The sequence below is a fragment of the Balaenoptera physalus genome (genome assembly GCF_965194825.1).
Source record: "Balaenoptera physalus genome assembly, chromosome: 15".
NCBI classification, from domain to species: Eukaryota; Metazoa; Chordata; class Mammalia; order Artiodactyla; family Balaenopteridae; genus Balaenoptera; species Balaenoptera physalus.
The window spans coordinates 89,156,387-89,168,283 of record NC_138894.1 but is presented as its reverse complement, the minus strand read 5'-3'; the positions used below and the strand labels follow the sequence as shown (position 1 = coordinate 89,168,283).

Here is an 11,897-nt window from a genome sequence, read left to right as displayed (position 1 = left end):
AGAAAAGCCCACGGATTCCCGGTCACACCACTCAGCACACCTACCTTCTCCCAGGGGCCTCGTGCAGGGACCCGCGTGAGCTCCAAGTGGGCTTTTCAGGCACAGCTGAGTGGTCAGAAGGAAGTATGTTGGAGGAAGAAGCAGAGGGGGTCACCAGGAAGAGTGTTAGCCAGCAGACCAAGGGGCTAGCCGCAAATAAAAGGGAATTCCAGTCTGATTCATCGTGGGTCAAGGTAGATTCTTCTGCTAATTAACTTCTGTGGCCAAGCTCTGAGCTAAGGAGAGCCCTCTGCAACTAGAGATTCCTGTTCACCCTCAAACGTCCTCTCCTTCTGGAAGCCTTGCCTGTCTCCCCAGGCAGAGGTAGATGTTTCTTCCTCTGTCGATTGATGTAAAAATGTACCCCCAGTACTGACACCTCCCAGGGCAGCCTATTCAGTGTTTCTCTTCCATTAGACCCAGGCCCTGTGCCTTCCAGATTCCTCATCTTCAAAGCCTGGCACCCGTCTGATGGTAATGAGAGAGATCGAGGCAGACAAGAGGGGAGGGGGGGAGGGAGGGGGGGAGGGAAGAAATCTGTGCTGGTTCTGGAGTGAGAAAGACATGTATTCTCTTGCAGCTCCACTACGTACTTGATGTAAAACCTGAAGCAAACGGTTAACCTTCTCCGGGATTTAGCTTCTCTATCTGGAAAAGGCAGGGGGAAGGGGCATGCTCCTTGCCTTGCAGGATTGTTTTGGGGATCAAATAAGCTTAATATGTGCAAATGAAGAGAGATGGGATTGAGGTAATTATGATGCAGCTTCCACTTAAGAAATAATGTGTTCCACCCTCTAAAATTCTATTGTTCCTAGGCTCTGATTGCAACAGGACATCTCTACACTAAAGTTTCTGCTGATTTGCGTTCAGCATCTGCGGGCTTATTTTCCCGGTGCTCTTGGCACGGCCCCTGGGATGTCCTCTGATCAGGCTGTGGTCACTGCCCTTGCCCAGACCTGGCCATCTCTCTCCTATGACAGCTGGGGGTTCCCACCGAGCTCCAGAACTCCAGTCCCTTCCCTCCTGGCCATCCTCCACCAAGCATCCTGAGTGGTCTCCTGAGAACCCAGGTCCACCCATGAGGTCCCCAAGGCCATCCCAAGTCCCTGGCATGGCCCACGTGTTGCGGTGGTCCTGGCTCCTGTGAGGTGTGGTTCACCCGTTTCCTCTCCTGTCATTCCCACACCAATCCTGGGCTTCCTGAAATCACTGCGCCGCTTCCCGTCTCCCTGCCTTGCTCTGCACGGGCTGTGGCTTTCACTGGGGCACCTTCTTTGCCCCCTTTTGTTCACCCATCCTCCAGGAAACTCCCTTTCTCCTTTAAGTCTCACTTCCGAGATTTCTTCTGATTTCCTCCTAGACAGATTTCACTGTGCTGCACTTGAGATCCTATAACCCTTATGCACATCACTATCTGAGCTCAGACTGCCTTGCTTTCTGATTAATTATTTCCTGATATGTCTATCTCCCCCAGTAGCTCCTACAAGGCAAAGGCCTGGGACTTATTCTCGGTTGAATTCTCGGTTACATGGGAAGCGAGTAGATGATAAATGGATACACTTTGAATGCATCCACCCCTTCCAAAGACCAGTGAAGGGTGTGATCCCCTGAGAGGATCATTGACTGACGTGTGGATTAAGGCCTGGTGACCCCTTTATTTCAAGACAAAGGGTCCCCGCCTTTCAGTTAGCGTTGCTTGCTTTTTGTCCAGTGGAAGCTCTCTGGTCCACACTTCCTCTCCTGTTATATCAGCCTAGTGCCCCTTCACCCCTGGACTGCAAGCCTTGTGAGGGCGGGGCCCCATCTGACTCGTTCCTGCACCCGCTTCCCCAGTGTCCAGCGTGGGGCTAGAGCCATACCGCCCTTCTTCCCCAGAAAAGGCTATTTCTTTCCTTCAACGTCCTCGGGGAACAGCAGAGCTGACACTTAGGAGCCCAGTGTTATGAAATGGCTACCCTGCCCGGCAGGGATGGTGCCTCCCTGCTTCCTTCATCACATGCCATCAAATGACTCCATCAATATTCAGACACCTCAGGCTGCTTCTGTCTGCTCCCTGCTCACAGCAGGTGGCCCAGGCCGCCGCACTCTCCATTTTTCGGCCTCTCTCTTCTCTTTCATTTTCTTCTTCCTTTCTCTAAATGCAGTCACTACAATAAATTAAACTTTCATGGCTCCATTTCCTTCTTTCCCATCATGGAAGCCTGACATATTTCCTCAAGGAAATACTTTCAAAATCATAATTGAAACGCAATCATTCATAATAGAAATGGGAGGAGGAGAGTCATAGATTTAGCTCTCGTTTCTGGTGGCAGACACGTTAATGACATTTTCTATTTCCTCTCATTACCACATGGCACGTCTCCAGCAGGCCACGCCCGCCTGCCTCTCTCTCCCTCTCTCCCCAGGCTGAACCCACTCTCCCTCGCACTCACAGCAGCCTGAAGGCAAACTTGGGAACACAAAACCCACCATGTCACTCTAGCGGTTTAAAATCCAACAGAGGGGCTTCCCTGGTGGCGCAGTGGTTGAGAGTCTGCCTGCCAATGCAGAGGACACGGGTTCGAGCCCTGGTCTGGGAAGATCCCACATGCCGCGGAGCAACTAGGCCCGTGAGCCACAATTGCTGAGCCTGCGCGTCTGGAGCCTGTGCTCCGCAACAAGAAAGGCCGCGATGGTGAGAGGCCCGCGCACCGCGATGAAGAGTGGCCCCCGCTCACCGCAACTAGAGAAAGCCCTCGCACAGAAACGAAGACCCAGCACAGCCATAAATCAATCAATCAATCAATCAATCAATAATAAATGGATCATCACATTTAAAAAAAAAATAAAATAAATCCATCAGAGTTCTGCCCTGCTGTGCACAAGTCCTTGGTGGGGGTCAGAAGGTCCAGTGCTTCACTCTTCTGTCCTAAGGGCCGGCCGTACTAAGCCGGTTTACTCCCCTGAATGCACTTGACCTCTTCCTGCTCCGAGTTTTCCATAGGCTGCTGCCTTTTCCAGGAATACCTTTCCCCTTGAGCGTGTCAGGAAGACCACCTCCAGCCGGTGCTCGTCTCCCTGTGCACCTGCTCTGCGGACAAGGCCAGCTCCCCGCCTCATCCTGGCAGCACCGGCCTCTCCGGTTGTCCTCCTCCACCTAGTAAGGCTGAATTCCTGGTTTCCTCTTCTGTGTCCCTGTGGTTGCGGAGCTTAACGTTGCTGTTACACTTATGACACCAATTATGATTGTGATAATTATGATCATCACTTTCCGTCTCCTTATCTCCTGCCCCCTCCCCTCCCAGTAATGCACAGACAAGTGCAGTAAACTGTCAGCAAATTGAGGCAGGACCTTTGTTTACCTATTTCTGAGTTATCAGGATGTAGCCCAGGGCCTGTTCAGAGTAAGTCTTCTTTGAAATAACTGAAAAATGTAAACCGAATAAAAAATAGTCCTATTGTGCTTATAAACAAAAGATGATATAGAGAAACCACCATGAAGCAATTATTAAGACTAATTCATTTCTAACTTAAAAAGAGGAGGAATTGATATTTCCAGGGGATTCTGAACTGACTAAGGTGGGAATTGTGATTTGAGATACAAGAAAGGACTACACAGGTCTCCATACAGCCAGACTTCTTGGATGGAGACCCTCTCATGGAGAGTTGATGGAGACCCTCTCAGGAGTTGGGGAAGATTCCTCAGGGTCCTTTCCAACTTAACTAAATTGTCCCCATGCCGTGATCCTGAAGCAAGTGCCACTTCTTCCCAGAACTAGAGCCTTGCAGAGATGTGGTTGAGCCTGGGATTAAAGGAAAATCTACAGATGTGCACCTTTATGCATACTTTTCGAAACAGTCTCCTATATCTTGATCCAAGTAGAAAAAACAAATGAAAACTGACTACCTATACCCAAAATATGACTACACATAAAATCCTGTGTTGCCCAATCAGTTTTCACTTTGTGGTTAACCCTCTTAAGCCTCCCCAGCAGGATGCACAGCTTTGGAACTGCAGGCTGATTGGAAACGCCTGTCTCCCATCATATTGCTCAATGACCCGGGGTCATAAAACAAGTACATGGACAGCAGCCTGTCTTTTTTTAAACTTTAATATTTTGTTCATCAAGGATTTTTGAATTAATTTTGATTTTTAAAAAATACTGCATTCAAATATTTATCTTGACTTCTGAATTTTAATTTTTTTGGTGCATACTTAAATGTCGCACCCAAGATCAGTGCTTTCGGGGCCTCCACTCATCCCACTTCTGCCCCTCAACTACCCCTAATGACATCAGCCCGGTTCCCCCTTCTCCTCTGAGCTCCTTTTCCTCAAGGAGCATTCAATCCAACGGGGAAGATAAGCTTGTTAACAATTTTTTGCCAGGTAGAATGAACGATTGCGACAAAAACAGGCGTAACTGAAGTTCATCTGAAAGGGCATAACTAAGCGCAATGGTGGGTTTCAGGGAGGACTGGAAGTGGAAGGGGGTGTTGGCATTGAAAGAAAAATAGATCTTTAATAAACCAAGAAAAAGAAAGGGCATTCCAGGTAGGAGGAATAGCACGGACAAAAGCTTAGCGATAACACTGTTTAGGAAAGTCCTATGCGAGCAGAGGGTCTGAAAAGCTCCCTTATATGGAGGCGGAGAGTGGTGCAGGGCTAGGATGCTCGGCTTGATGGACAGGTTCCAGAGCTGGCCTGACCGCGACAGAGAGGATTCCAGCCTTCTAGAATAGACACAACAGGTCAGAACCGGTTCTTCTGGAGGTGAGCTCCTCAGGAAAAGAGAGGGCACCCCGTTGCTGACAAGGCCAGCTCCCCCTGCAGGTGCCAAGTGCTGGAGCTCTCAACCACGCTGGACTTCTTTCTTCTGGGCCCAGGGGCCCTCGCCGTCCCAGTCAGGAGCTGCCCACTAGACCTCAGGCAGCAAGGGGAGGAGGAGAAAGTTCTGCTTCTCAGGATGACGTTAACAGGAATGGGGCTGCCTGAAAAACAGACATTTTGAAGGCGTGAGAGGAAACCTGTGATGCGTGGAGTATTGTGTTGTAACAGGAGGAGACCTTCCAGCCCCACCACCCCCTGTGCTGTGGCATCTGCAAGTCAAGGCAGGATCCGGGTGCCCGCTCGGCGCTTCAAGGCCTCTGTGCTCTCACTCGCCCAGTGCCATCCTCTAATCAGGACGTGAGTCTTCTCCCCTTCAGAACTTTATTTTTAATTGAAGTATAGTTGATTTACAATGTTGTGTTACTTTCTGGTGTACAGCAAAGTGACTCGGTTATACACGTATGGATAGATAGATGATAGATAGATAGATTCTTTTCATATTCTTTTCCATTATGGTTTATTATAGGATATTGAATATAGTTCCCCATGCTATACAGCAGGATCTTGTTGTTTATTTTGTATTTAGTAGTGTGTATCTGTTAATCCCAAACTCCTAAATTATCCCTCCCTACACCCTTTCACCTTTGGTAACTCTGTCTATGTCTGTGAGTCTGCTTCAGTTTTGTAAATAAGTTCATTTGCAACATTTTTTAGATTCCACATATAAGTAATATAATATGATATTTGTCTTTCTCTGTCTGGCTTACTTCACTTAGTATGACAATCTCTAGGTCCATCCATGTTGCTGCAAATGTCATTATTGTATTCTTTTTTATGGCTGAGTAGTATTCCATTATATATATACACCACATCTTCTTTATCCATTCATCTGTTAATGGACATTTACATTGCTTCCATGTCTTGGCTATTGTAAATACTGCTGCAATGAACATTGGGGTGCAGGTATCTTTTCGAATTAGAGTTTTCTCCATATATATGCTCAGGAGTGGGATTGCTGGATCATATGGCAACTCTATTTTTAGTTTTTTAAGCAACCTCTATCCTGTTTTCTATAGTGGCTGCGCCAATTTACATTCCTACCAGCAGTGTAGGAGGGTTCCCCTTCGGAACTCTTAATGAACAACAGGACAATCGCCATCCAGTCACATCGAGAGGGGTGTCTCTCTGCTGTCCTCGCCGATGCCTGTGGAACGTTTCTCTCCCAAGAGTTTGGCAGACAGGCGGCTTCATTCCTCTCTTGGCTTCCTTTCCCTGTCACACCGCAGGTGGCTTTCAGAAAACACATTCCACATCTTTATCATCTCTTGTGCAAGTGGGTGGCCTCCTCTCCGACCCTGGCTGATAGTTCTGCCCTGGGCTGGGACCCTGGGGGGACAGTACTCCAGATGCCCAGGGGAGGAAAAGGGAGCCAGAATTTACCGAGTGGTCTCTGGGTTGGGATTCTAGCTGTATTCTTTCTCCTGTGTGTTTTATTTCAATCACATCAATGTTACACGAGAGAGTTTTAGTCCTTTTGGACAAATAAGGAAGCGAACTCCTGCAGAGGAAGTAATTTGCCTAAAGTCACTCACTTAGAACCAGATTCTCTGACTCTTAAGCCAACACGTTTTCTTTTCTTAAGGCACTGTTTCATTCCTGAGGTGCCTAGGTCTTTCCTGGAGAGAGACTGAGACAGATAAGAAAAAGAGAAAGAATGTCTGAAGAAAAGAGAAACCACTGCAAGAGTAAATGTGTCAGTTCGTCTATCATTTCATTGAAATCATACTTGAGGAGCCTCTCTCATAGGCCTGGCTGTGCTGCAGTCCCCACCCCACACTCTCCATCTGAAAAACTTCTCCTTCAAGCTGTGCTCCAAAGCCAACTTTCTGAGATGTCTTCCATGACACTGCTCCAAAATGAGGCAAAATAAATGGCTTCCTCCTCCTGGCTCCCTAAATGGGTTGTATGAATTTTGCACTATAGCTGTTAACATTAATTCAGCTACGTGCTGTCAACTAAAAATGAGAGTCAGACAGACAGACAGGCAGAGACAGAGACAGAGTTAATTTTATGTGTCAACTTGACTGGGACGTGGGGTTTCCAGTTATTGGGTTAAACATTTTTCTGGGTGTGTCTGTGAGGGTGTTTCTCCATGAGATGAACAGTTGAATCAGTACGTAAGTGAAGCAGAGCGCCCCTTTTAATGTGGGTGGCCCTCATCCAATCCACTGAAGGTCTGAATAACAAAAAGGTAGGGTCAGAAAGAATTCTCTCTCTTCCTGACTGTCTTAGAGCTGGGACATAGGTCTTCTCCAGCCTTCGGACTTGGACTCAAATTGGAATTATACCATCAGCTGTCCTGGGTCTCCAGTTTGTGGACTGCCGATCTTGGGATATGTCAGCCTTCCTAAGGAATTAGCTCCTGTGATTTTTAGATATATCTTGCTGGTTCATTTTCTCTGGAGAACTCTGACTGAATACAGAGAGAAAGAGAGAGAGAGAGAGAGGAGAGAGAGAGAGAGGCTCACCCACTGTTATACTCAGTGAGTGTGTCCCAGGGTGAGCATGAGATGGGAAGTGAACACCTGAAGATGTCCCCATGGCTCTGAGCTCTGGGGGCCTCAGTATGAGCCCCTCACTCTGCTGTGGGTCCCTCCAAGCCATATTTTTTTCACACACACAGGCTCGGAACCAACGTAACTGCTTAATTGGGGGCCCATTTGAAGAAAGGATGACCCAGTGTCATTTTGAATACATGTGTTTTTTGCCACATAGGCATAATTTTAGAATATTGTCTTCATATATAATGTGATTCCATTGTTTGTATACGTGTGTATGTGCGTGTGCACGCATGTGAGTATAGCAGAGTGTGGTAGGTATGTATGTGACTCATTGGAATTTTTTCATTGACATCGAAAGCAATATTGGTTTCTTGGTTTCCTGAGAGAGTTTATGTACAATCAGATTATATGAGTGACACTTTTCCAAAATAGCTCAATATATATATATATATATTTTTTTTTTGGTACCTACCTGAAGTGGATTATGCCCTGAGACCAGCCTTTCCATCCATCCCAACAGTTCTCTAAGAAGTAAAGAATGTAAGTGGAAAGTATACTGTCTGCTCTTGTCATCAGCCTAATCTCCTTTACCAGGCTTCGTAACACTTGGATTAGAAATTGTGGTTTAGGCTTGAGGTTCAATTTGGACTTTGGTCTCTGAATCTAAAGTTTTAGATCTGCTTACTCAGGTATGCCTGAAGTCTGGAAAGAAAGAAGAGTAAAGAGAGAGAGACCTGATAATTCAAATTAGTGATTGTGCAGAAGATAAGAGCCTGCCTTTGGAGGGACCAGGATCCCAAGCGAGAACTGGCTTTGATTGAAGAGACTCCTCTGTCTATTAGTAAAACGTGGCCTAATAAATTCCAGTTCTTACCTATCAGATTAATAAATCCTCTCCCTTTGGGGAAATGTTTGAGTGGGTAGTTTATTTTAAGTCATGCTCCACAATGGAAAGAAGGGAAAATTATTTTCCAGAGTTTACATTCTTAATGAGGAGAAGTAGAAAAGTCTTCACCCTCTAACCCCTGTCCCTCCAACTTCCCTCCCCAACCCATCAATGGGAGAACATCTGTGGATATCCTGCAAATGGAGGCGTGGCTCAGATATGATAGACCTTGTGAGCTGGGTCAAGGAGTTTGGATACAAATCACTGGTAATTACTAAACAGCATAGTTATAGGATCAGATTTGAATTTTTTTAATTTTTTAATTTTTTGGCTGCATTGGTTCTTCATTGCTGCGCGTGGGCTTTTCTCTAGTTGCAGCGAGCAGTGATTTCTCTTGTTGTGGAGCACGGGCTCTAGGTGCACAGGCTTCAGTAGTTGCAGCATGCAGGCTTCAGTAGTTGTGGTGCGCAGGCTCAGTAATTGTGGCTCGCGGGCTGTAGAGCGCAGACTCAGTAGTTGTGGCGCACGGGCTCAGTTGCTCTGCAGCATGTGCGATCTTCCCAGACCAGGGATCGGACCTGTGTCCCCTGCATTGGCAGATGGATTCTTAATCACTGCACCACCAGGGAAGTCCCAGGATCAGATTTGTATTTTTAAGTCATCACTCTGATTATGATTGAAAAATACTTGTCAGAGGAGCAAGAGAGCAAATAAGATTCTTTTACAAAGATTTAGGGAACGGTTGACCATGGCTCGGTCTGGGATAGTGGCAGTGGGACGGGGGAAAGTGGTGAGTCTGAAAGGTCCTCAAGGGGTGACTGGATGGGAGTGGGATGAGTCAGAGAGAGGAGTCCTGTGATGCTCTGTGTTTCTAGATTGAGCAACTGTGTGGATTGTGCTGGAACAATGGCTGAGTTGCTGTTTTGGATAGCAGGAAATTATGAGATCAGTAGGAGATACACCAGGTTTTAATTAACTCTGAGTCACCCAAGTGAAGTTGCCTTAACATGGTTGGATATATGGGTATGGATTTCAGGAGAAAAGACTGGGCTGGAACCCAGCATTGGAGAGATGTTGACATATACATAATAAATGTATCCAGGGATGAACGATTTCCAGGGAAGAAGGACTTTCCATGCTCAAAGCAGGAACATTTCAGGCAAACCAAGAGAGTCGACCACCCTACTCATAAGCAAATGTGCTAGAGAATGAAATACTAAAGAGACCAGTAGAAAGGGGTTCTTTAGCTAGCCTCAAAAATGAGTCAACAAACAAAAAATCAGGGCTTTACTTACAGTCAAGAGAGTAGCCCCAATGGGGCAAGACTGTAGAGATTTCGGGAAGCACTCAGGCCCTGTGCCTATTTAGATGCCTGACTATTTTTTTTTTTTTTTTTTTTTTTTTTTTTAACATCTTTATTGAAGTATAATTGCCTTACAATGGTGTGTTAGCTTCTGCTTTATAACAAAGTGAATCAGTTATACATATACAATATGTTCCCATTTCTCTTCCCTCTTGCATCTCCCTCCCTCCCACCCTCCCCATCCCATCCCTCTAGATGGTCACAAAGCACCGAGCTGATCTCCCTGTGCTATGCGGCTGCTTCCCACTAGTTATCTATTTTACATTTGGTAGTGTATATATGTCCATGACACTCTCTTACCCTGTCACATCTCACCCCACCCCCTCCCCATATCCTCAAGTCCATTCTCTAGTAGGTCTGTGTCTTTATTCCCGTCTTGCCACTAGGTTCTTCATGGCCTTTTTTTTTTTTTTTTTTTTTCCCCTTAGATTCCGTATATATGTGTTAGCATACTGTATTTGTTTTTCTCTTTCTGACTTACTTCACTCTGTATGACAGACTCTAACTCCATCCACCTCATTACAAATACCTCCATTTCATTTCTTTTTATGGCTGAGTAATATTCCATTGTATATATGTGCCACATCTTCTTTTAGATGCCTGACTATTGTAATTAGCCTTTATTTGTTCACATGAGAGTGTTATTATTTCACTCAAAACAATAGTTTTAGGGTCTCCATTGCTTAGACCACAGTGTTCGAATTTCTCATTTAAACACGTTTCTCTACAGTTATAATCTAGCCCTCCTTCTTCATTTCCCCTTCTTAATCCCAATGCTCTAGCCACACAGAATCACTTTCTACCCAAAGAGGATCCATTCCCTGCCCCTGAGGACCCAGCATCCAGAGTCCAGCTCAGGGCTTCTCCTTCCTAAGGCCTCCCCTCCCCATCCTGTGCTTGTCGTCTGCCCAACACACATTTGTGAGGCTCTCAAGTTTCAGGCTCTGTCCAAGTTCTGTAGATAAAGACATAACTGCAAGGACAGTCATGGTCTGAGAGGAAACTTCTGGGTTGAGACTCCCTGTCGATGCTCCCAGAGCCCTTAGTTTCTATCTAGCAGAAGCCCTGTGTCTTAGTTGCTTTCCTGAGCATCAGAAGGAAAGAGGGTGTTTTGGAAAGAACACTGGGCTCAGGAGCCCACGAGACCACTCTCCCAACTCTGCTGCCCACTTCCCTCCACTCACCTTCATTTTTGAACCTCCATTTGCTCATTCCTAAGATAACCTCACAAAGTTGCAATAAAGATCTAATAAAACAACTGATATAAGCATGCCTCGTTCACTACGGAAAAAAAATTCTTTTTCTTACTTACTGCCCAAGGTCAGAGAGCGTGAGTCAGCTTTACATGCATAAAACAAACTTGCCGTAGCTGTTTCTGGTATAGATTCGGTCACTCCATTAATGGTAAATAAAATCTGAGGGGGTCGGGGTGGGGAGGAGGGGGAACTCGGCACTGAAATGAGATGCAATCAGGCTAAAGGACAAACTTTGCTGCTTTTCTTTATTCCTAGGCAGAAAACTTGGCGATTTTCCTTGGGTTTCGAAAACAAGATGAAAGAGAAGGAAGGAGAGAAGTTCTGACATGTCTGACGTCTCATGCCTACAGGGGACTCATTCTTCTATAGAAACAGGGGGGCTGATGGTTTTTTCTTTTTAAGCTGGATCTTAGAATTGTAGACATGCATATCCCTATAGCTCTAGGGGCGCTAAAGAGACTCTGACTCCCTTCCAAAGTGCAAGTGAGGAAACTGAAGCCCTGAGAAGACACTGAGTGATCTGAGCTGGAAACAATGAAAAGGAACGAAAAGACCAGAAAGTTGGGCTCCCAGCTGGTGATCCAGGGCCCCTTCCTTCTGCCCCAGTCGTGCCTTCTTCCCCAGGCAGCAGGCATCCTTAACTGCCTCGCAGCAAGCACTGTCAATGATTCATCAATTGGCAGCTTTCTTATTTTTTGGTCTGGAGCCACTTTAAATGTGATCAACAAAGTTACTTTTTAAAAATAATGCCATATCCAAATAAAAACGTCTCTTGTCCTGTCCAGACCAGGTGGAGTACGTCTTTGTCTCAGGAGGGAGAAAAGGTAATTCATGTCAGAGATAATATGTTAAATGAGTGAAAATAAGTAATTTTAACAGTCATTGTCTAAAGCTGAGTAGGATGCCAATATTTATTGATGTGGTTTTCTTCTCTGGTAGTGTTTTTGTATTGCTGATGGACCCTTGCAATCAATCAGGCACTTTT

General features: G+C 45.9%; 1 long non-coding RNA gene across 1 annotated transcript; it reads left to right on the top strand.

Annotated features, from left to right (window-relative positions):
- Positions 1–4,752: 4,752 nt before the first annotated feature.
- Positions 4,753–11,694, top strand: LOC309644141. Its single transcript, XR_014254268.1, has 3 exons — positions 4,753–5,203; positions 7,886–7,947; positions 11,168–11,694. It is a non-coding gene; the product is annotated as an uncharacterized lncRNA (long non-coding RNA).
- Positions 11,695–11,897: the final 203 nt, after the last annotated feature.